Source organism: Epinephelus lanceolatus, chromosome 24 (assembly GCF_041903045.1).
Source record: "Epinephelus lanceolatus isolate andai-2023 chromosome 24, ASM4190304v1, whole genome shotgun sequence".
Taxonomy (NCBI): domain Eukaryota; kingdom Metazoa; phylum Chordata; class Actinopteri; order Perciformes; family Serranidae; genus Epinephelus; species Epinephelus lanceolatus.
This window is the reverse complement of record NC_135757.1, coordinates 18,710,542-18,737,227: the sequence shown is the minus strand read 5'-3', so window position 1 is coordinate 18,737,227 and position 26,686 is coordinate 18,710,542. Positions and strand designations below refer to the sequence as shown.

General features: G+C 40.5%; 1 long non-coding RNA gene across 1 annotated transcript; it reads right to left on the bottom strand.

The window, feature by feature from the left end:
* Positions 1–1,923: 1,923 nt before the first annotated feature.
* LOC117249870 (uncharacterized) lies at positions 1,924–22,374 on the bottom strand. The gene is made up of 3 exons (XR_004501012.2): positions 22,278–22,374; positions 22,128–22,179; positions 1,924–2,022 (listed from the first exon to the last, which is right to left on the bottom strand). It is a non-coding gene; the product is annotated as an uncharacterized LOC117249870 (long non-coding RNA).
* Positions 22,375–26,686: the final 4,312 nt, after the last annotated feature.

Here is a 26,686-nt window from a genome sequence, read left to right as displayed (position 1 = left end):
TCACTCAAAAAAAGAGAACAATCCCAGGGAAACCAGAATGTGTATCAACCCTACTAAGGAGACATTTCCATTTGAGAAATTTAGAAAAGAATGTGTATGGAGTTGACCCTTACTGTTAAAGCGGTGCAGAAAAGTCAGTGTGGTTTAGGTGATTTGTCAGAGAAGCCGTCTAGAGAGTGATTAAAGCCAGACTACTTTGAAAAATGCTTCCATTTTTCAGATTATAAGTTTTATTTCACATTTAATGACTACATTTTCACCATGTAATTTGTTCTACAGCATCTCATTGACATAATTTATTGTCAAAAATGGTCAAAAAGTCAATTTAGTTTGCAAGTGAGAGTGTGATTTTTATGTGCTTTTCTTGCAAAGGGAATATTGATGAAAGAAGCCTATCCAAAGATGCATTATGCAACACAGGCTAAGGCTAGTGGAAAGTGGGTCAGGACTTCAACTGTCTGTACCAGCAATATCTTCACTGATCCTGTGGACTTCTTCCACACTGAGCCACAGTCTAACCTTACATCAATCTTCCTGCACTCACAGCTCCATAAAACAGCATCTGCTCTTCTTCCCCTCTTCTCTCTGCCCTCCATCATCTTCCTAGAGAATTTATCTTTCCTGTTACTTGTGATCTTTGATCTGTTATCTGCTTTGGCCCTTGGGTTGATATCAAGAAATGACACATAAATCTTATTTCATCTGGGCTCACCCAGGCTCAAATGGCCATTAAATCTTATTTTCTCATCCCCCGGTGGCCTCTAACCGAGTTTACCAGCCTACTACCAGGAACGAGAAGGGTTTTCCAAAACCTTAACCCTTAGTGCATGTTACACAACAGTTGCAAACATAGTACTGGAAGTGAAGGGTATCTGAATATGTACATCACTGGTAACCTTAAATATTACTTTGGTTTTATTTAACTGTCTTTAAAGGGGACATATTATGCTTTTTTTCTTATTTTCTGTCATATATATAGTGTTACAATGATGGATGTTCCTATTTAACATGGCCATATTTAAAATGAGGTAAAGGTATGTAAAAGTAATCCCTGTGAGCAAAAACCTCAAGCTTCAGACCGTTCTGATTCTGTTTACAATATTTTTGAGACAAGTTGATGCCAGCTCATTGCAGATTTCTTTATATGGTCATCTGCTCCAAACACACTACTGCAAGTGTTCTGCTACATGTAGCTACATGCTAACGTCAGGGAAACAGGTAATCTTGTTTGCCGATGTTGTTTTCTCCCCGATGCTGAATCGTATTCCTGCTGGAACATGTCCAGTAATGAAGATTTGTTTAGAAGCATGAATTGGCGATTTTTCACAGTCAAAGGGTGTTGCTATTCTCTGTTAGAGTCATTCCCCAGCTGCAATGACGTGTCAGAGACACTGAAATGTGGAAGAATGAGAAAAGCTGACCAGTCAGAGCAGACTGGGCTTTTTTTGGCAGGAGATTTAAAGAGACAGGTGCTAAGACGGAGCGTCTCATACAGAGGGTGAAAACAGGTTGTCCAGCGAAGACAGTATGAGGAAAATAAAGTGTTTCCGTATCATTAAAGCAAGTTAACATATTTTAGTAGACACCAAAAAAACAAGTTTGAAAATTAAAAAGAACAACTGTTTGCATATTTTGTCCTTATAATGTTATTATTATACTATATGTTAAACCAACAAGCTTTTCCTACATGTTATCAGAAAGTGTACTTTCGGAGAGTGTGGGTCTCAATCTGTTTCATTTATAAAGTTTTTGTCTTGGAGAAATCTCCCATTGTCTCTATACAAACAAAGGCTGGTATTTGTCATTTTGCTGCATTAGACATTGGAATCTTTGTGTTTTAGTATAAAAGGGAGTAATTGGAGATGCATGGTTCCTGAGGACCTAGGGTGATGTGTTATCACTTACTGGCACAGTGGATCTTGTTCCCTCGGCTACATTTAGAAATGCTCCTTCAATCTTGTTTCACCCACACTGGCTGATGATAACTGGGTTTGTTCCTTCCAGGGAAGACTGGCAGACATCCTGGAAAGACAAAGTGGCACAGTCACTGTCACAGACGTATCCATTCTGTGCTAATGTTTTCTCTCAAGATATAAGTCATCAATATTGCACACAAGACGTAGTTGGAAACCATTTTTAAACTAAACAGCTCCCATTCTGCTTTGCAGCTGAAACATTGCTTCATTTGGGGATAAATGTTCTTCATCATCACAATATAGAAAATGCCATCCAGTTGCATTTTTTCCCAGATCTGACTGAGTAAACACTGACAAAAATACTCGCATGGAAGTAAATGGCTGATTAAACAGGGCTGTCTTTGTCTCTGAGGCCACTGAGCAGAAAAGTTAGTTTCCTGCCTTGACACGCAGCCACAGTGGACTGTTGTTGTTTTTGGGGCCACTCAGCATAGTAATTACTGAGGGGAACCCCAAAGTACAAAGACCACAGAGAACAGCAGAGAGAGAAAGTGCAGGCAAGTGTAGTCAGACTGACAAACTGTTTCCTGTTGCAGATGAACCCAATCGCCCTCATAGAAATACGCTGTTTAGAACAGAGCAAAACTCAAAAAGATTTCAAAGGTTCATGAAGTATATTTTCTCACATCGATATGTCCTCAACTTTTGAAAATGCTGGAAATGCTGCTACGAGTCACTAAAAAAACACCAGATTTTGGCCTCTAAAAATGGCGTGATGTGTCACTAAAAAACAGCCGGTTTGTTGTTTCTTGGTCTCGAACATTGGTCTGCAGCTAGGCAGCCAGGCAGCCATCTCACCGGGCTCTCAGATGCAGCAAATCACATACCAAAGCAAAGTACTGAATTGCACTTAAAAAAATAAATTACATAAAGCGTTGTAACATTTCCCATCGTGACAGAACATAGCCAGGCATTTTCAAAGGACTGCTACACTATAAATGGCATCTCTGTCAACAAGTTTACTCTGTGTCATATATATGTTTTTGCACTGAGAGATGTTTGAACAGAGCAGGTACAGCTACTGCATATATTCTGTACGTTCTGTTTCTATGTTTTCCTGCTCTTTTCCTCCTGGCTTTGTGTCGAGTCCAATAATGACCACATTGTTTTGGTGCCACCAGCATCACTGCTGGCTAAAAGCTCGGCTTCCACACACACATACACACGCACAGTGAGAGCTTCCGATCGCAACTAAGAGCAGGCTTATAAATGCGTGTGTGTGTGTGTGTGTGTGTGTGTGTGTGTGTGTGTGTGTGTGTGTGTGTGACAGTGTGTGTGAGAGCGAGGTAGCTTGCCAGACCTAGTTTGCTCATTTATAAAGCCTACATGTCCACTGATCTGCGTGTCCACATGTGTCCCTGTCTATTCGTGCCCAGTTAAATGCATCTGTGTGTGTGTGCGTGTGTGTGTGTGTGTGCATGTGTGTGTGTGTGTGTGTGTAAGAGAGGCTGAGAAAGAGTTGGCAAAGCCAGTGGAAAATGTGCAAGCCAGCGACGATGACGTTGGCAGAGCGGAGAAGAACAAACTACTTCCTGAAAATCTATTCAACACTTTGACTAAACGCTCTGTCCAACAGACCTCCTTACACTCTGTCTCTCTCCGTCTTTCATTGGCCCCAGACTTTTTAACTTTTTGTGGTTCATCTGGCGGTCTCATGTGTAACTAATTACAAGAAACAAGATTTCAGTTTTGCTGTGTTTGCACAAAAGAAACAACATTGGTTCAAATCTCGTGTGCTTTTCTTGGGTAAAATTTACTTATTAATTTCACTGTATTGATGTTGAGTGTTTCTGTTGCCTCTTATACATGGTATTTCCTGTCCTCAGTCTATTTAGTTGTCTAATTTCATTTTCTTTTTTTTTTTCATGTGCATGCATTGGACGATTGTTTCTCTGTTTATATATTTGTACTAGGGCATTAACAGAAAAGTCGATTTGTCGACGTGTCAACCTCAGTGGCACAAGTCAGCACCCCCCGGGAGGAGTCGACAAGTCGTGTGTTTTTTCCCTCTCTCTCTCTCTCTCTCTCTCTCTCTCTCTCTCTCTCTCTCTCTCTCTCTCTCTCTCTCTCTCTCTCTCTCTCTCTCTCTCTCTCTCTCTCTCTCTCTCTCTCTCTCTCTCTCTCTCTCTCTCTCTCTCTCTCTCTCTCTCTCTCTCTCTCTCTCTCTCTCTCTCTCTCTCTCTCTCTCTCTCTCTCTCTCTCTGTGTGCTTGTGTATGGAATGCAATCGCTGCCTCTGATTGGCTTACACTGATACTTTAATACTCGGGCGTACTATAAGCGGAGCAGACTCCGCCAGGAATGTCCGCAGTCATTCGGGCTTTTGTAGTCGAGCGCACTTCTGCGTTGTATTTTCTTGTAAAAATGACCGTGAAAAATCCCCGCAATGTGAAAAATACATGCCGAGCAGTCACTGGTGCGCGGAGCGGAGTCCGCTCGTAAAATCTGAGCTTTGCGTGCACAGGGCTTGCGGACATCCGCTTTGAGTCCGCGCGGACCTCCGCAGAGTCCGTTCCGCCCGAGTATGTTCGGGACAGACACACATCACATGTGTGGAGATACATCACTTTCCTCCACCGTGTCAATGTGATGACGTCATCAAATGACTTGTCGACTCGACTTCGACTTTATTGACAGATAAGTCAACCTGAAAAAAAATCAAAGTCGTTAATGCCCTGATTTGTACAGTCCTGTGTCTATTGAAAGTGCACTAACTTGTATGAAAAGTGCTACAAATAAAGACTGTGGCGTATCCCCAGGGGTCAAAGGCTAATGACAACAAACATTTTTATACAAATAAAGTATATTTTAACACACTTGAGAGTTGGACAATAAGGCACAACAGAGTTTCATCCTACACCATCCATGAAAGTTTTGATATTTTATGTTTGGGGACAATAGGAGTCCCTCGAGGATTTATAACAAAAATGCACAAAAACAACAAAAAAGTCAGCACAAGGTGGATACACTGAGGCTATACACTGTGGCTTACTTCCCCTCCCTCTGAGCTATCACAAAGATTATTATGTTCATGCTGCAAGGACACACGCTCACAAACACATAGATGCACATAACGTGCATACTTATCATTTGCATGCTGCTATAATCGCCCATCCCTCTCAAACCAGATGCTCCCCCGACTCAGGACTCAGTAATTCTACTCAGCCCTGCTGTAGCACAAATGCAAGGACACACCCACCGGCAACACACACTCACACACACACAGTCACACACACATATACTGGGTCAGGTAATTAACAGTCTGTAGATCTAAGCTAGCTTTAATCTAATCAAGCCACCCAGCCTCAATTTCCCCCATGGGTTTGCACAACAATTTACACACACAAACACGCACACTTTTCCTTTTTTATCTTTCATCCACTTCTCTCTTTTCCTCCCTTGCTCTATTCATCTCACTTAGGCACCAATTTGGCATTTTTATCAAACACATTTGTAATTTAGCACACACCTGTTTCTCAAAAGAATCCATAATGTGTGCATCTATTTTTATTGTGTGATTGGTAATGTGTGTGCACGAGGGAGTGTGTATGTGAGTGTGTGTGTCTGTCCTTCTCAAGCTAATCTCGCAAACTACTGGACCAAACACCGGTTTTATTGACCGTTTTATATCTTCATTGACGTCTAATTCCTCTTAACTCACTAGGGGCTGCAAGTTTTCCAGAAATTAACTCAACTAAAACATCAAGCTGCACAGTCAGTTGCAGGTCTCATTTTGGCTTTGATTGTGGCTTAAGCACTGACATCCATAGAACGGTTTATCTGATTTTGAACCGAAGCACCTGCAGATTAATTTCAAACTCAATATGTTATGATCTGCTAAAGTAAGGCACGTTACAAGACGAATTAGTCCCTGCTTTTGTTATCTTTGCCATCTTGACAAAGGGAGCCAGGAGGGACAAGTCCATCAGGCAAAGCTACCACCTGGTTTTGTTCTATCTGCTGCATGACCTCATACCACACCAGAAACGTTTCAGAAGCCAGTGTTTGCCTGCCCAATTTTGTCATGCTGATTTTGTTGATTTGGGCATTTTTCCTTGATATTTGTGCTTCTCCCCTAAGTAAGTAGGCTATGTAGTTACATGGTTTCTCTTTTTTGTCTGTTTTAATTGTGTTTAAAGTTGTTATTTCCTATTTTGTTGTGTTATGGCTGACAGACAAAGTTAAGACAGTTTAAAGTCTAGTTATGAATACATTAATCAAAGGTTTGTGGCTGTGTTTTAGGTATCCAAATACATTCTTCCTCATAATTATATTGTATCTATAGCCCCGTTTCCACCAAGCAGTCCAGTACGGTTCAGTTAAGTTCGGTAAAAGAGGATAGTACCAATGGAACCGTTCCATATCGTCCCCATTTTTGGGTCCCCCCTCTGTCGGGGTACCTAGCACACAGATCTGGTACTAAAAGGTGGAGCTGTGAACACTGCAGTCTGTTGATTGGTCAATAGCAGACAGTCACTCTGCTCAGGGCTGAGTTGTGGCTGGTTTTGAGGCTCATGTAACCACTGTTCGTGGAGAGTTTTATTAGTAAAATATAACTATATAATGAAAGGATGTTTTGCTGCCTCTTGCAGCAGCTGGAGTCGGAGAAAAAAATGATTTAATTCACTAGGCTGACTGCCAGCAACTTTTAAGGTGGAACGTTAACTTGTAATGTTACTCAATGCACGAGTTGACGGCGTGAATCTATCAGCACTCCTTAAATTTCACTTTACCAACTTTGACCATTACGTACGTTTTTATATGACATACACTTTTAGTAATGAGTGGATCTTCAAGCATTTAAAATGTTTATTAATTTCGACTGGATTATGTGAACTGCATATATTCTAATCCTCACTCGGAGAAAAAAAAAGCATTGCGAAGCGTCGTCCCTGTGGGCTCCGGCAACACTAAACCCCTGAGCTGGCCTTAGAAGGGCTAAATACACAAACTCGCTATTTCTAATTATCTCATCAAGTGAGACTCTCACTGCAGCCTGTTCTGTTTTATTCAGAAAATGTTGCCGTGCAGCCTTGTTCTGTGGGCAATAAATAAACTGCAGACTTCCATTTGTGTCACCGGTAAAGAGGAAATACAGTGAGAGCTGGATGAAGCAGTGAGTGACAACAACCCTGCCCACATTTAAAAGGTACTGTTGGCAGTGAAAACGCTTTGCGGACCCAGGCTCTAGGTACCATGTCTGAAGGGTTACTTTTGGTTCCAAAGGTACCATACCGAAAGGGTTTGGTGTTAACAGGGCTCATATATCACATATAGTGCCTTTTAGTAATTGTATTCTCCTAAGCTTTTGGGATGCTTCTGAAACATGCTGCGGTGCGTCTGCTGATATTACCAGAGATATCTGGAGTGGTTGCCTGGTGGAGAGCTGCACCCTACAGAGTGCACCTTTCTAGCTAGACTTTGTTTTTACAATTAACATATTTTCTATCTGCAATGACATTATTATACTCCTGTGGGGTGTAATCTGTTCCTGATCTGCCTTTATTATTGCACATTAGTATTTTTTGTTTATTGTTGCTGTGGGCAACATTTTAGTTGAAATGGTTTGTTTTGTGTTGAAATCGCACCAGAAAACTGAAATGAAAAGAACTTGATTGGTAAAACTGAATCTATAAAACAGTAAAAATATAAAGAAACAGTGGCTATAACTGTGCAGGTTTAGAGCTCCTTATTGCCTTATTATTTACAAATTTCAAGATTAAAAAAAAGTAACTTTCATTCATCAAAATTCATAAGGTATGCAGCCATCATCATTACAGAACTGCTTGATCACTTCTCAGTGCTCAAACAGAAAAAAAGGGTGCTGATTTTGTGTCAAACCTCTACAGACCTCATGCAGACACAATATGATCTTTGCTAAAAAAAAAAAAATAAAAAAAAAATCTTCAGTTTAGTAAAAAGTTAAATTTTACTTGCAGCAGATCTGGCTGACAAACAACAAACTTTTTCTTCTTGTTAATGGACACACATACGAAACAAACAGCTTTGAGTCTGCAAAGATACCAAGTCCCCTCTTAATGTACTTCATTATTCTTTTTCTACAAGCAGAAAAGTCTTGTTAATTAGTGCTCAGTGTGCTGTAACCTCAAACTTCGTCATGATGCCACAATGAAATGAAATGAAACCATCCAATTAAATTTCAAGGTTCTCTGAGTCTTTTGACAGTGCACAAGAGGCAAAAATGTATTCCTCTGCCTGTTTTATCACACCTCACTGAGCATCACTGAGTGTCACCAGTGTAACCTCAAAGTCAAGTCAGCTGTATTTAGTCAGGTAAGTTTATATTTGTATGAATCATGTCAGACAATATCTACGCTATGAAACCAGTGGTTAATGCAATGTGGGCCTGCCTGTGGGCCTGCCTCGATAATCTCCATATTCATTGATTTCTATCTTATTAGCACTGCTAATGCTTCACAGCATGAGAACCAATTATATAAACCAACAATAATCAATGTTACTGTCACACCGGGACAGTTGGTATGTTGAGTCACACATTACAGCAGCACCAAAGGCTTGGTAACATTTAAAAGCTACCCTGCTCTTGCTCTTATTTATTTTTATGTTGTATTATCGCTTCTATTTTATACTTATCCTTTTGCACTGTCTGCATGGTGGGTCTTGTATCTTGAAAAGATTACAAAAGAGGGATGGTAAATGGACCTGCACTTGTATAACGCCTTTCTCATCTTCCAACCACTCACAGCACTCTTACACTACGTCACATTCACCCATTCACACACAGGTGGTCGACCATACAAGGAGCCACCTGCTACTCAGCTTAAACGCACTCACACTCCGATGGAACAGCCAACGGGAGCAATTTGGGGTTCAGCATCTTGCCCAAGGATACTTCAACACACAGACCAGAGGAGCTGGGGATCAAACTGCCAATCTTCTGATTAGTGAACGACCTGCTCTACTTCCTGAGCCACAGCCGCCCCAACAGCAGTACCAACTATATGATTCTTAAAGTGACACCCATACTATAGAGTGATTCATTTGACAACTTTTTTTATCCATTCATTTCCACATTTGATACTAGTGGCAGTTACATTTTTTTGCCTGCTGATACCGAGTCCAGATCCCATATTTCTATTTTTCTAGATAACACAGCTGCACAGTTCTCACTTCAAGTACACATGATCAATACCTTAAGGGTATCAAGTACTGATAACCAGCCCTTAGCAGCGCACAGTTTGAACTAAATACTGAGATCTGTATGAAAACTAACTATAAAATGGTAAAAATCTTAAATGTGATGACATTAGCAGTCATACAGAAACATCAAGCGATGCAGTCTCATCTTGTTAGTTCCTCGACTGTCCAAGCACATCTGTGCCCACTCAGTGTGCTCTAATTCAGTCCTAAACTCAACTTATTACTCTGCTACAGCCGAAAATTTCGTCATTAAATAGATGTTTCATGCTACTGCAGTTTCTGTTTATTATTTCTACAGAGGTGACATGGTTTATTCATCTGTAAAGTTTCAGCATGCGAGTTTGTGTGTTGCACTGAGAGTAGACAGCTGCAGTTGCCTAAGAAATAACTTCTGCCTGAGGGCAGCCTCCTGCCTCCTACTAACAGAGAGAGATTGAGAGCATTGTGGATGGAGGGAGGAGAGAGTGCAAGAGGATGGAAAGAGGGAAAACATTTCTGCAACTCGCTTTAGCCCCCAGGAGAGTGAACCGAACAACAACACAGAAACCCATCCACTCCGAAGCACACACACACATAATGTCATACAAAGAGTAACACAGGGACAAGTGGTTCCTTCTTTGCTCTTGGACAAATTTTCTGGCTCATTGGGTCCTTTTAGAAATGGTGGGCAGCAGCCGTTACATGGGTCTGCCTGTAGCGAGAATGACAATGAGACCTATAAACTCATAAAAGTCTATTTATTGTCCCATTTCTGTTGGCTCATGTCCATTTGTGCCTCATATAACCTGGAAATTGTGTCCCTGAACATCCTCATATCTCAAGCAGGTTCACTTTTCTGTGATTTTCCCACTAAGTCCTTTATAAGTCTTGATTTTTTCAGGAAGTTAAGGTTCGCCATGAGTCATCTCAGATGTTTCACACATGGGACACAAAGTCAGCTGCCTATAACTGTTTGAAAAAGAAGAAAAGATGTGGATTCTTTGGGACCACGATGCTATAAGGCATTTACATGGGTTAATTTGTGACTGCTGTTATCTGCTTCATTGATGCTCAAAGTGGCAGCTGCTTGCCACCTCAGCTAACTCGACTGAGCAGTTTACTGCTCGATGGCTTCATCAGTCTTTCCCATAAGCCTGCATATTCAGTATATTAAAGCAGTTCCAGTCTGCAGAGGACTTCGCCAAACTCCTAGCAGGCTGAAAATGATCCTAAGCAGGCCCGGTGGAAATATGATTATTCCAACAATCATCTTGTAAGCCTCGAGGCCAACCGTTACCTTCCAGAGAACACACATTAGCTGTGTTTAGGGACAGACAGTTCAGGATAAAATAACAAAGGTTTGGGCAAATTAATCAATCCAATAAAATGGAGCCAGTAAGATGTTTCTTTTAATGTGTGTTGGTGGATTAAAAAATATTTACAGAAATATGTGGCACAAATGAGCAGACTGAGTTTTTCTCACCATGAGCTGCATACAGACAACACATAGATGTGCTAGTGTGTGTGTGTGTGTGTGTGTGTGTGTGTGTGTGTGTGTGTCTCACTGTGCAGCATCATGGCTTTATAAGGACAGGAGACAGTTTTATCTCAGGCAGCAAGAACAGATACAGTGTACAGACATGACTAAACAATGAGCTGGACTGTCTGGAGAGACAAGCACTGACAGTGACAGTGAACGTTGTGCTCAGCTTCCTGTAGTCTTGTCACTGTGAGTTTTTTAATTAGTTATTTATTCTTGGGGATAGTGCACATTGATCAGCATCACTGTAAATGCGCCAGTGTCAGCCAAAGGGCTAATTTTCAAACTGTTGTCCCTCATCCTGATGTTTAGTTGGCCATTCAAACAACAAATAAAACACACAACATGGATCTAGATCTAGAGACCTGGATACAGCACTGGAGGCGGGGCCCCATTCATTCCTATGAAAGTTGCTCAGTGGCGCATGTAGCCAACATGGTTCAACTGCTGTGCAAATATTACCCAGATAATCAGCACTGCTTCTGCATCTTTGGGTCCATAGAGCAGGCGCACAAGACTTCCAACGGCCAAGCCGGCTAGTTCCAGTTTAGCGCTCCATTAACTTAAATAGGGATAAACTGATTGACTCGTGCAGCTCTTCTATACTTTCATAATGTTAACAGAACAAATGGCTTACATTCTGATAGTAAAACAAGTCATAGCCAGTAAGTCTATGAGGAAAAGTCTTTTTGGGCTGCAGGGCATCATGTGACGGTGCAGAGACACTGTTCGGCCACTACAAAAATTGTCTTCAAAGCTCAGCACACTTCCTGGGGGCCTGTTTGGATAGTGCCAGGCTAGCTGTTTCCCCTTGTTTCCAGTCTTTACGCCCAGCTTAGCCAACCAGATGCAGCTTCATATTTCACTGGCAGATATTGAGAGTGGTATCAAATAAGCGTATTTCCCAAAATATCAAACTATTCCTTGAAATGATAAATCAGACTCCCGATTTGGTTCTGAGATTTCTTTGTCATAAAACTGTCTTTTGAAAAGCACTCAGAAGATCCCACTATTCTCATATTCACGTTGTTTGAATAGCCAGATGAAACTACAGTGGGTTTATACAAAATGTCATATACTTTCCACATGCACCACATGTACAGTGTTTCTTTATTGCAGTAAGTCTCATATTTTTTTTTTACCTTAGAATGAGACGTTTGCATGGACAGATGGAGCAGGCCCTCTTCCACAAATTCCACCATGTTGTTTCTACAGTAGCCCAGAATGGACAAACCAAACACTGTCTTTCGATAGGGCCACTAGTGTTTTAGCGCCGGCCACTGTAGTTCTCCTACGCGTATGGCACACGTGACAAGTTTCAGTTCTGTAACCTCACTGCTAGATGCCACTAAATCCTACACACTGGACCTTTACGTTTGTGTTTAATATAAAAAGGTTAAAATCCAGTGAAATGGTCTATAATAATGGTCATGGATGTTGACAATGTATCTGAAAATTAAACAGATAAAATCCCAATGTGAAAACTTTGTTGACAAAACTTTATACAAATGTTTCTGAGAGGAGTTTTACATTTTCCCTTCACTTGTTGAGACTATGAACAAAACAGGATCTCTTCTTACACAAGAGATGTGCACAGATGGAAAGAAAATGGCAGCTGCTGCTAAAAATACTGTATTTTTTCGACACACCGTGTCCTCTTGATGATGGTACAGTATCATCATCATTGATATGAGTGAATACACCATCAACCAGTGGTCATGTGAGTTCATTTACTAAGTTTGTAGCTTTGATTATTTGTGTAGCGAGTCTCTTCCCGATTATTAAAGCTATGAATAGTGGATCTCATCTGCGCAAGAAAGAGGCACAGATGGTAAGAAAATAGTGACCAGTGGAATTTTTAACATGTATTTATTTTTGACAGCAAAGTTTCTTTTGTTTACCTCCATGATTTCAATACAGACTCGCTGTTCTCAACAAAGCATTATCAGGTAAGAAAAAAAATAGGGTGTGTCCCCTGGTTGTGTCGATCATGAGTCTACTGCGTACTATCAAATTTTAATGCATCAGAGATTCAGGATGCATACCTGGCAACATCACTGTGAAGTCTTTTAATATAATCAATGCCAGGCCCTATGAACTTATAATTTCTGTAACAATATTCATTTGCAGTACATGACAAATGAAACACTAGCTGCTGAAAAAAACTCTGTCACAAAACTTTCAGAGACAAAGTCACAGCACAGGACTGCGCCTATTGTTCCAGGATGGCAGGAGTGTTGTTACATTCTGTTCAAAGAATAGTCACATTTGTTCTGTGAAGAAACTATGCCACCAGTCCTGTGCCAGGGACAGGGCAGAGAGTAAAACAGATGCACCTTGTCCCTGCCAAATCAAGTTATCTACAGTTATTTTTAAAAGGAACAAGTCAAACTGTTCATTTTGAAATGTCTCGGGGTAAGTATGTATTGTTGGTGTGTTATTTGGAAAAACTAAACAGATCCAAAATCACACACCTGCTCGTCTGTTATTTATGTCTATGACACATTCTGCTGACCAGTCACATGGGTGGTAATGGATGTGATGATATTAACGTGGTTCAATGATATCAAATCTCAGAGCTTAGCCAGGATAAGTTTCCTCTTGATGTGATTATGTTTATAGCATTACTAAAGATATTACACACAGAGACAGGATGACAGGACTGACGTGCAACACAGGAAGAGGACTCACCCACAATCTAGGCTGTTCATGCAACATAGAGGTGGAAAGGCAGCAGTGTGACATGGCACAGCTAAAGTGATTTCATTAATGAGTAGACCAGAAGGCAATAACTGATACAATATAGGTTTAGATGGCTAGCAATCATCAGCTTCATGAATTTCCATACAAAAACATTACGGCAGCTGGTGCCTGCAAGTCAAAGACACAATCTTCAAGGAATATAAGCACAGTGTTTCAGTATGATTTAACTGTAATTTACACTAAAAAGCACACGTACAGAGTTCCTTCTAACATTTCTTTTTGTAGCTGCATTGATAACATGTTTCCTTCAGCTTGCAAATACAAACCAGGCAGAGCAAGACCTTCCTAAACACTAATAAATATATTATATATATATATTATATAAATATAATAATAACCAATTTCTTAGAGAGAGTTTTTATTTTAAGAAGCTTTGGGTATTGCTATTGAGTTAGTACGAGGTGCACACTGTATGACACTTGAGGATACTTCTCTTGATCACAGTGTGTGGCACAGGGGACACACAATCCCATGGGAAGTGTGATGGCCGCACTTGCAGCCACACAGCTGCATTAAGGTCTGTCCCCCGGTGGCACTAACACTTTGGTTTCTTTTACATTTGTAGTTCATTTTTCCCTCATTTAGCTAATCTTAATTACATTTCACATTACAAACAAATAAATGACAACACATTGGATTTTGTTTCATACATCATACTCATTTTATTTTACAGTTTTGACAGTACATTAGTTTCTATTTGTAGTGCGCACATTTGGTTAACTTTTGTACAGTCACTAATTTCTTTAAATTGTTCTAATTTTCATTTCTTGAGTTACCAGTGTGCAGGTGCTGCTCCTGAAGGACATCTGGCCACGCTCGAGCAAAGGATGTGCCCCAGGAACTGAAACTGTTAAAAACAGGAAGTGGCCAATTGGGCCGTACCAATTCCTGCCACCTCGTAGGGAGAAACTGTTATTTTTCCATTTAGTTATATTGTTTGTTTCTCTTGATTAAAAATTTAGTTTTGGTATTTTTGGTTGGGTTAATTTAGTTGAGTTAACCTTTTTTGGGGGAATTATTCTGTTTTGTTATTTATTGCTTAGTTGGTAGTGTTTGTCTGTCTGTCATCCCTCTTGTGTCTTAATGGTCTGATCAGCCAGTATATATGTTCCCCATTGTGTCCACTTTGTAAGGTCTGTTGTTGGTGTTAAGGTCGATTCAGTTCAGTTTTGTTTATTTGACCTCTTTTATGGGCCCAGAACTTTAGTTATACAGTAGAGGCCAAAAGTTTGGACACACCTTCTCATTCAATGCGTTTTCTTTATTTTCATGACTATTTACATTGTAGATTCTCACTGAAGGCATCAAAACTATGAATGAACACATGTGGAGTTATGTACTTAACAAAAAAAGGTGAAATAACTGAAAACATGTTTTATATTCTAGTTTCTTCAAAATAGCCACCCTTTGCTCTGATTACTGCTTTGCACACTCTTGGCATTCTCTCCATGAGCTTCAAGAGGTAGTCACCTGAAATGGTTTTCCAACAGTCTTGAAGGAGTTCCCAGAGGTGTTTAGCACTTGTTGGCCCCTTTGCCTTCACTCTGCGGTCCAGCTCACCCCAAACCATCTCGATTGGGTTCAGGTCCGGTGACTGTGGAGGCCAGGTCATCTGCCGCAGCACTCCATCACTCTCCTTCTTGGTCAAATAGCCCTTACACAGCCTGGAGGTGTGTTTGGGGTCATTGTCCTGTTGAAAAATAAATGATCGTCCAACTAAACGCAAACCGGATGGGATGGCATGTCGCTGCAGGATGCTGTGGTAGCCATGCTGGTTCAGTGTGCCTTCAATTTTGAATAAATCCCCAACAGTGTCACCAGCAAAACACCCCCACACCATCACACCTCCTCCTCCATGCTTCACAGTGGGAACCAGGCATGTGGAATCCATCCGTTCACCTTTTCTGCGTCTCACAAAGACACGGCGGTTGGAACCAAAGATCTCAAATTTGGACTCATCAGACCAAAGCACAGATTTCCACTGGTCTAATGTCCATTCCTTGTGTTTCTTGGCCCAAACAAATCTCTTCTGCTTGTTGCCTCTCCTTAGCAGTGGTTTCCTAGCAGCTATTTGACCATGAAGGCCTGATTCGCGCAGTCTCCTCTTAACAGTTGTTCTAGAGATGGGTCTGCTGCTAGAACTCTGTGTGGCATTCATCTGGTCTCTGATCTGAGCTGCTGTTAACTTGCGATTTCTGAGGCTGGTGACTCGGATGAACTTATCCTCAGAAGCAGAGGTGACTCTTGGTCTTCCTTTCCTGGGTCGGTCCTCATGTGTGCCAGTTTCGTTGTAGCGCTTGATGGTTTTTGCGACTCCACTTGGGGACACATTTAAAGTTTTTGCAATTTTCCAGACTGACTGACCTTCATTTCTTACAATAATGATGGCCACTCGTTTTTCTTTAGTTAGCTGATTGGTTCTTGCCATAATATGAATTTTAACAGTGGTCCAATAGGGCTGTCGGCTGTGTATTAACCTGACTTCTGCACAACACAACTGATGGTCCCAACCCCATTGATAAAGCAAGAAATTCCACTAATTAACCCTGATAAGGCACACCTGTGAAGTGGAAACCATTTCAGGTGACTACCTCTTGAAGCTCATGGAGAGAATGCCAAGAGTGTGCAAAGCAGTAATCAGAGCAAAGGGTGGCTATTTTGAAGAAACTAGAATATAAAACATGTTTTCAGTTATTTCACCTTTTTTTGTTAAGTACATAACTCCGCATGTGTTCATTCATAGTTTTGATGCCTTCAGTGAAAATCTACAATGTAAATAGTCATGAAAATAAAGAAAACACATTGAATGAGAAGGTGTGTCAAAACTTTTGGCCTGTACTGTATATTTATCATTTGTACCTTTTTTTGCAGTATTTGGGTAAAATAAAAGCCTTTTTTTGAAAACCACCTGAGTCTCCTCTTGTCTGCCAGCTCGGTCCCTTACAGGAAGTATACCTTTGGGAGGAATTTGACTGGATCGTTTACAAGTGGGTGTGTCATAATAGTGAGGCCATGGCAGTGTACACTGACAGGGGTGGGCGGATCGATCCTAAAATATCTACACTCTCCATACTACATTTCATTTTGAAGATCAATCTTAGCATCAATGGGATCGATACCAAAAAAGGGATGAGTTTCTCTCTTCTACGTCGTATCTATCTGTATTTCAAGACTAATACTGTCCGTGTAAACAATGTTCCGTTGTTGTGAACACGGCTAGAGCATGTACTCTTTGCTTCTCCATTGCTTTTGTGTTGTCTGTATTCAAGCAACTTACTCCAGACCAAGCATCGTCTTCTTAGTTTCACTTTCACCCAATGTCGGCAGTAGGACAGTAAGCTCACCTACCAGCCATCCCGTTTACTACTGGGGAGTATGAATAGAAACATCTGCATTACCGTAGCTGTCTGTGGACATTCAATATGGAAATTATGTCAGACACATAATAGCAGTGATTAATTAATGAAAAAGGAAAACCATAAGAAAGAGAACTTGGAGCTGCAACCAAAACAAGAGAAATGTCTCAGCATCCAGACCTCTGACACAGAGACAGAGTTCACGTCAGAGTGTTTTCAGAGAGGATCAGACAAGGAATGTCCAGGTATATAGTAGCCTTGTGAAATTAAAATTTTAGTCAAATCAGATATTCAGTATTGGTTGATGTTACATTTTCAGACTGTAATTGGTTAGATGTCAAGATATTATTGGTTGAATATTGGTGGTTTAAGCTTAAATGCATGCCTTTGGTTGCGGTTGCATGCATAAGGTGGGACCCATTACGAAGCTTACTCAGACAAGCTGTTGAGTGTGCACTGGACACCAGGGCCAATCATCCACCACCAATACCAGATGATTTTGGTGTTGACTGGTAAGGTGACCAACTGTGTGATCTACCAACACCTGACTGGTTTTATACCAGACGCAAAAAGAGATAAAATGTTTGAAGGCTACACCCTTCTCTTTTTCTACATCACTGTCATACATTCTCTCTCTCCGTACGGCGATTGGCGCCAGCTTATATGACATCTGTCACTGCAAACTAACCCTATCCGAAAAAAGGGTATCCTCAGAGACAGAGAAGAGAGGATGTGAGCTGAGTTAACACTGCATTGTCAGCACGCAAGCACATCTATAGAGCAATGGGTTCACACTCACACACACATCCACAGACACACACTGGAGATCAGAGTGCCAGAGCTGTCACCAGGGTCAGTCGGGAGACGTGCGATATCTTGACAGAGCTGAAGTGTTCACTGACACAGAAACACATGCAACACACTGTGGAGCCTCACAGTCTGTCCCTATCCCTTGGTGCGACCAAGGGTGTGTACATGTGTATATTTTAAGGATGAGTGTGTCCTTTATACTTAAAATAAAGCCTGACTTTATTAGAACTTTAGGTAAGGCAGACACTGCTCTTAGCTCCAGGAGCATTAAATAAAATCCATTTATCCTTTCTAATATTGTGTTGTCATTGTTTTCTTTTGGTTTTCTTTATTACAACACAGTCAGAGCTCTTACATTCTTAACCCTTTTGAATTGCTTTTGAGTGCAGTACTGGAGATGCAGTTGTTGGTAAGGGACATCTGTTAAGCATAAAAAATTAACATATTTAGTGCATAATATCAGTCTGTTTATGCATTAAATTAACCCAGGCTTACTTTATTGATCATCAAGTAACAAACAACCTGTGTTTGCTAATGACATGTCGAAACCCTTGTTAAGTTTTTGCTCTTCATTTTAAAACAGCAAACATTCTTTGAATATTCCACATTAAAGTAGAAGCAATATTCAGCATCAAGGACAGGCTATTTATTCAAAGATAATTATACACTTTATGATGTGACAATTTCTTGAATTCAAAGGGTGGTCATGGGTATTTAAATTCTTGTGTCTGTAGGCAAGGAAGAAGTTTGTGCTGCTTCCTTTAACTGTAATTCTCTTCAGTTACTTTATGATTTAAGTACGCAATAAAAATCCAAATAAGCTTTTTAAAAATAGGCCTTGGTTGGAGCATGCTACATACCACGTGCTGTGGTACATATTGTACAGGGAAATACTGAAAGGGTCACACCTATATGTGTAAGACATCAAACACATCCAAAGATTCTCCCTTTAATGAGCTCCCAGGATGCACAGCCACATGCTATATGAGGATGTTTACTGAGATGACGGACACGTGTCGACATTTGGTTGTTTACCAGCCATGATGCCGTGTGGAGTCAGGGGGGAAAAAATCACTGTTTTATCCTTATTTAGGGAATTTGTCTTCTGTAATTAACATTTTAAATTGCACTTCAGTGATTTGTGCTGTATTTTATCCTTACTGTAGTTTGTGCATTATTTAAAGCACTCTGAATTGCATTTGTGTGACACATGCTCTGCATATCCTAGCTGGGTCTTTGTATTAATGTGTAGTTGCCCTTTTTTGTGTTTTTATGGTTCACTTCTAGTTTATATAAACTTATTTTTTTTGGCTTTTCTTTGTAGTAATCTTATTTTGTGTTTAATATTGCTTGTTTTAGAACTGTATATTTTTATTCTGTATTTTTGTTTTATGTTGTCTGTCTGTCTGTCTGTCTGTAACCTATGTTGTTGCCTGTCTTGGTAAGGACACTCTTAATCTCAAGAGGTTTTTCTGGTTAATTAAAGGTTAAATTTAAAAAAAAATAATAAATAAATAACATAACTGAGGGCAAGTCAAAACTGCAACCAAAATGGTTGCATATATGACATTAATTGTGAGTGTGGGAGTTTGAATGTCATAGGAGTGCATGATGATTATTATCACTGGTGCCCCCACCGGCACCGCGTGATGTGTGTGTGTTTAAGGGTATAAACCTTTACAAAACAATCTATTTAGCTGTTTTCATGTTCCAAAAATTAAGTGGTCTATTGCTGATTAAATTTAAAAGTAAAATAAGGAGAGAAAGGAGAAAGCTGATGGGGAGGGTGAAACAATCTGAGGCTCCGATTCAGACAGGACTAATGATTAAAGTGCAGGCAGGGAAAGATTGATGCTGATGCAGTACCCATGGTTGCAGTACAGACAGTAAGATGCACAAAACCTGCATGCACCGATGCATGACCAACACTAAGCCCTTTCCAACTTCATTTGATTGGTTAGATGAGTAACAGCAAAGAGAAATGGGTGCAACCAAATCATGTGCTAGTGCTCCCATCTGAAAAAGCTGGCAGCACCAGTGCTACCAGTGGAAAATTTAGTCCGGAGCCCTACCATATAAAATTATATAAAAAGCTAAATAGTGGGGGCGCCCACTGGCTCACCTGGTGGAGCAGGCACCCCATGTTCAGGGGCCCCGCCCTTGCCGCCGCGGCCGTGGGCTCAATTACAGCCTGCAGCCCTTTGCTGCATGTCGTTCCACCTCACCATCCCGCTTTCATGCTAACAACAAATATTTCAGAAATACTCCTGTACAATCAAAAGCATCAACTACAACATGATGAAACTGTCTGTCAATGAACTTAGGGTGCCATGTGGACCACTGACCATTTTCTAATTCACAATCAAAATAAACTGATATTGTACTTGTACTTTCAATGTCAATAAGGTGCCAGAGGGCATTAAAAAACAAACATCTCAAAAAAAGTGCCCCGCAAGAATCCCCCCTGATAGGAATCTAGGCTAAGCCCTAAATGACGCCTGAGGTCTAAAGTTAAAGTTAAAGTTCCACTGATTGTCACACACTTGAGTGTGTGAAATTTGTTCTCCGCATTTGACCCATCCCCTGAGGGAGCGGTGAGCAGCAGCGGTGCCGCGCTCGGGAATCATGTGGTGATCTAACCCCCCAATTCCAACCCCTGATGCTGAGTGCCAATTAGGGAGGCAGTAGGCTCGTTCGAGATGAACTGCGCCTCGCCTGGAAAGTAGAGGAGAGCAGGCGGCCGCAGCGGGGGGCGGTAACAAAAAGCTGCGGTGAAGTCGGACAGTTTCCCGACAGTTTCCAGCAGCCTTCAGTCCGTACAGGAAGTCAAAGACACACTTACATCCTGTCTGGAATGATGTCAATTCATTAAAGAAGTGATAAGACCCATATATCAGTTTGTTTTCAGTCACCAGTTGGTTTAATTATGATAGACTAATTAATTAAAATGCTTTACAGATTTATGTTCATGGTTTATCCTCCATTTGACATGAATTCTCCTGTAAATCAGCATCATATCAGTTTGACCTGTCCCCTCAACTACACAGGCTGAATAAACTGTGTTTGACTAAGGTTCATATTTTCAGAGGAAAAAAAACAGCTTTCATTAAGGCTCAGTCAGATACAGTCAGGGCTTCAAATCTGTAGGCTACACTTTATTTTAAGAATCCTCACATCCCACTGACCACAAGTCTCTGTGTTGCTAAATACTTCAATAATTAAAAAAGTCCAGTGTTAATAAACAGTAGACTGTATAGTTTATGATGAATGTGTTTAGTCTCTGAGAACTTCACCATCAGTTACACAACATGTTTTCTGTTCACAGAATAAACCTTCAGATCAGACAAATACAATCTTAATCTCTAAAATTCAACAAAAATGAAAAGCTTATCTAAAATGTCATCTTGTTGAGTCGACATCTTAACCAATCAGCTGTTAGATCAGGTGAGAGCCAGGCGGTGCAGTCGGTGGAGAGCAACTGCAGCGCCTGGCTCTAAAAACTGCAGCCGCCTCGCTCTCGCGGTTTAATCGCCGTCCACTTTTGTAATACGTCAGAGCAAGTCGGGATGTAGTTGGACACAAAACTAACCAGCATGCATTGTGCGCCGATCGCCGGTGATCGAATCTGCGCAGGTCTGGCTCATCTCGAGCGAACCTAGTGGGTCCCATTTTTATAGTCTTTGGTATGACCCGGCCGGGGACCGAACCCACCCCTTCCCAGTCTCAGGGCGGACACTCTACCACTAGGCCACTGAGCTGGGTCTAGAAACACCCTTGCCTACACCTGGGGCACATTCAATCTCAAAACGTGTGTAACAGGCTTATGTTGTCCCTCATTTGGTGGGTGTGTCAGAGGTGTTATCCAATCAGCAGCAACATGTATGTAATACAAATGCTGGTAGATCCTTAGTTATTGTGCCTATGGTTTTTGTTTTTATTTTACGCTTGCTTTGGCAATGTAATATATGTTCCCCATGCCAATAAAGTCCCTTTCAATGAAATTTGATGAAACCCTGCCTAATTAAAAGGCAGTGTACATGTGTAACACAAAAGGGTGTTTAATGCACCACTGTTTCTGTTTAAATAAACTTTTTGCTACATTTTGTCAGGTCTGAACGCAGTTCTGATGTATGCAGGGCTGCTGTGACCGAATGAGTGAGGACAGCAAATGTGGAAAGGTTGAAAACCTTTTTTATATATTTTGCAAAGCAAGATGGGTGTCCCTGATATGTTCTCATTGCATAAACACACAGCTGTGACTTATTTTCATTAAGAATATGCTACTAATACCCTAATTGCAGCAGCCTATGAAAAATAATCTGCTCCTTTTTCCTAAATTAACTATAATCTTGGTCATTCAGACAAACAATAACTGATTTTTTTTCTTATGAAAACTTCTCAGAATTCTGAGGTAATCATCTCACTGATTCAGAAAAACAGGGCAAATATGTTTTTTTTATCTCAAGTGAATGCATTACAATTCCAAAGCAGCCACTGCCACCTGCATGTTATATGAGCTCACCTTGTATCACGTCTTCAGTAGCATCACCAGCAGCTTGACTCTGTAGCAGTTTCTGAAATATGAGGGGGATTTTTAATCACAATGTTACAGTCTTGCCTTTGAAAGAGATATGAAAATCACTAAGTACACATTTCAATATTTTGTATTCACCTGCTCCCCTCTCCATTTCAGCTGTATGGACTGTAGATGGGATTTAATGGGTGTGATTTTGCTTCACAGGTCCCTCTGAAGATGGACGGTATGCCTGTCAAACACAGGTGTTACTAATGAAAATACTGCATTGCACCAAAATGGAACCCGGCTAATTAGTTACACCTGTGGTTTTCTGGCTGTCACAAGGACCACTGGTGGAATGAAGCTTTAAGTACAATTACTACTGTACTTTAATAAACATATTAAGTATTTATAATGTACTTGAGTAATATCCATTTTCTACTACTTTATACTTCTACTCTACTACATGTAATTTCATGAAATGTGACGCACTGTTATAAACAAAACATAAAATGGCAACTTTAAATTTTACACGACCACTTGGAGGAGTTTTATTTGACAATGAAAGTACATTTTGCTAATGTTACATATATATTTCGGTGTGGTATTAATACTTTTACTCTGAAAAGAGTCAAAATATCCGCCATGTCAATTAAAACACCAGAAAAGTTTAGCTAACCTTCAGCTAGTTTACCTGTCAGTTAAGTTAGCTAACTTCACCACGGAGCTTAACGTTAGTTTACAGCAGCATTGAAACACCGGCAGGCTCACCTTTTCTTCAGATAAAACGTAGATACGAGTTGTTTTAGTTTTCCTTCCTTTGTTTTCACTTGGGCCTGTAGTTTGAGGATAACGTTAATTTCCTGACGCATCCTTCTTGCGTCACAATCCTGCGGAGTCTGTGGGGGTGCGTGATGATGTATCTTTTCAATGTGCTGATATTAGGGACTGTTCTTTACTTGAGGGGGGTGGCTTGGGTGTGACTTTTTTATTTATTTATTTTTATCTTAACCCTTGAGCCTCCATTAATTACTGGGGGAAAATGTATGCCCTTCCTTTCACCATAAATAGCCATATTTTTGTATATTAGAACCAAATGTAGGTATTGGAGGAGTGAGAGTTATCACCAAAACAAACAGCTAATTTCTTGAGAAGTATGCAAATCCTCCTAACAAAGTTGAAAGTTGGAAACTAAATCCTGGAGTTGAAAAAAAGCCTTAATTTGTCACTAATGTCATGCATGCAGGAACACAGAATTTAATGTTTTTAAAGGATCTGGTTCATGCCAACCATTTATTTTTGGCAAATCCCTCTGTCCTCCATTTTGCCCATATTTGTGCACATTTTCTGAAAACTTACGGGTACGGACAAAACTGAGCAGTACCACCAGAGATCATGGGAGCGGTGTCGCATAGTTCAAACGAGATACTTGAATAGTGGCACGAATGTAACAGATTGGTAATATGTAATAATATATAGTAATATACAGTGAAAATAGTGAAGAGTTCTCCGTCCACGTGTCGTGATGTATATAATGGCCGCACAGACCTCTGCCATCTACAACGCTGCCTCCATTAAAAGGTACATTAGGCTATTACAACCTCTCCCACGTCATCTCGTTTGTTGACTCTGCACTCTGGTGCCATCTACTGGCTGTATCAATTCCATCAATAAAGGACGCATTGAAGTATGACAGCGGTGACACTCACAATCTTTGAAACGGACATACCTATTTTTGTACGTAAAGGGAGTATAAATAAGCTGTTTGTCGCACATGTTTTCAAGGATTGTCAGAAATTTGAATAATGTGAATGTGTTAGATTCATGTTTTGTTTAAGACTATGATCCCCCATTTTGCACCACCCACTCCCACCTTATAAATAAGGAACAGTCCCTTAGTAATATAAACTGATAGTAATGTTGCAGTTTACATTCTTTCTCTCTCTCAATTTTGTGTATTCACTTGTAATTATTTTGAATTGCCTGGTTTAGTTAATTAACTCACAACTGTTAGCAGTAGTGGCTAGCAATAGGAAAAGAAGAAGATCTCTGCAGCCAAAAAGCCTACAATTTTCTCTTTATTTTTGATATATTAACTTAAGTCCAAATCGTGATATCTGGGTTAAAATATCTTCAGTCACCTTTGTCTATCAGAGAGATCATCACAAATGTGACTGTGTTAGATTCATGTTAAGCCTCCTTTTCTCTCTAAAACCGTGCATTTTTAAGGTAGGAGGATGCTGAGCTGCTAAGTTTGTGCTCTCCTCTTCTTAAAGTCTTAAAAGTCTCCTCTTCTGTTTGTGCGTGTGTGTGTGTGTGTGTGTGTGCATATCAAGACTCAGCGAGCGTTGCGTGGGAGGAGGACCGAGACCACATACAGTAGCTGCTTGAAACTCCCAGCTTTAAGCATAATGGATATTGGATTAGACATCCCAGTGCCTCTTGGTAAACTAAAAACACCCACCATGTCCTTAACAACTCAGAGACCAGGCTGCTTCTGCAAAGTTCATGTGAGGTTAGAATCTTTCTATCCGTCAATCTAAAGTTACATGACTGATTTTGAATAACTCCATTATGTACAACCTGGCAGCATACACTCCATATTAAAGCTGCTTATGAGTCTCTATTTACTTTTTGGTCTGCAAATATCACTCAGTCCCCTGTTGACTCTCAAGTCAATTTATTTTCCACCATAATAGAAATCAGAAAAATATTGTTTTTCACAAGAATAACGCAAAGAGGACAGACTGAATTCAGAAAAAAAAACATTTTATTGGTGTCATTTAAACACCACAGTGCTCTAATTCAAACAGGCCTTGATCACACTTGTATGGTTTATAGTGGTGCAATGAGCACGCACTGTATCTACCGCAGGCATGATATCAACTGGCAGTACTCAGCTGAAAGCAGCTGGCTGATAAGACTTCCCCTTGTTCTGCTGATAAAAAGCGAGCCCACAATATGTCCCGTGGGTCGACCTCGCCAAGATGTCGGCATGCTTTTTATGTAGGCTGTTACAGGTTAGAGGCAAATAAAGGCTATTAATGAATCCACAGATTCTAAGCTAGTCATCCCACTCCCTTTAATAGATAAACTGCTACACATAAACATTTTATTTTGAAGAAATTAGTCCCGTTATCAGATACCAGGCTGCAAGCAAACATGTCACTCTTGTCAGATTAAGGTGTTTCCCTGAGGTCAAACGTTACCAAACACTAAAAATAAAAGAAGAACGTTTTGGACACAAATTTTAAAGCCAGAAGGTAAAACACCACTGGTTCAAGTCTCAAAATGGTTTTGCCAACCACAGTATTTCTGCAACATCCTTGGCAGCAACCTGGGTTTGAGCCTGACCCCTGACCCTGTCCTGTGTGTCATCGCCATCATTGGCCACTCAGGTTCCCAGCTACGCTCCTACAAGTGGTTGCCTTTTAATGTACCCTGGGTTTTAACAGATCTGGGGAAAACTGCATTCTCCTACTCTGCACCTTGGACATGGAACAATGTTCAAAAAGATCTAAAATTAGAAACACTGATATTCATCATTCAGGACCTCATAAAGAATGTGGTGATAGAGACATGTGCTTGTTTTTCTTGAGAGGCCACTATGTTTGGATAGTTGTTGTTTTGTGGATTTTTGTGTTATATGTTGTATTTGTTGGATTTTAAATGTGTTCTGATTGGCTGCTACCTCGGCCAGGTCTCTCTTGGAAAAGAGATTTTCAATCTCAATGGGACTTCCTGGTTAAAGAAAGGTTAAATAAAATAGATGAATAAATAAAATATCTTAAATCAATCTGTCAAAAGTCTTTAAAATGCCAAGACCTGGAAAGTAGGATTTAGGGGGAATAAATGGGTAGAAATAGAATATATTATACCAAGTGTGTCTTCTTAAGTGTATAATCACCTGAAAAACAGAATCATTGGGTTTTCTTTACCATAGAATGAGTTGTTTATATCTACATAGAGAGTGGATGATTTTTATGAGTAAAACTGCTTTATTCAGTGTTTTTACTCGTTTAAATCATCTGGTGCATTTGTTATGGAGAGAAGAGACCTCTGAAGATAATTCAGCTCCCAGTAAAAACCTCCTTAACAATGCACACTAAATGAATTCTAACCTGGAGAAGTTTCAGCTGGTTGCAATCTGCAGTCCTCACCACTAGCTGCCTCTGAATCCCCCTAAATCTTACACACTGCTCCTTTAAGCTGAAGTAACTGTGGGTGACAAACTTCCAGCCAATCAGCCACAGGGGGCATGTGTGCTAGTGCACAGAACAGAAGAAAGGCAATAGATGTGTAAAGAGAAAGGCAGTGGGAGAGAGACGAAGAGTAAATCTGGCACATGCTAACGTGCTGGACTCCACCGCACATTGTCAACAACCTTTCTCCAAAATCGCTGACTCCACCTTTAACTCTAATTATGGTCATCCCACACGCTGAGAAGAAAGGTGGGAAAACACACATCAAGATTTATCTCCCAGCAAAACAGGGATTGTGTACTAACAAAATCTACAGTTACAAGGACACACACACACACACACAATAAATGAGCACAGGAAACG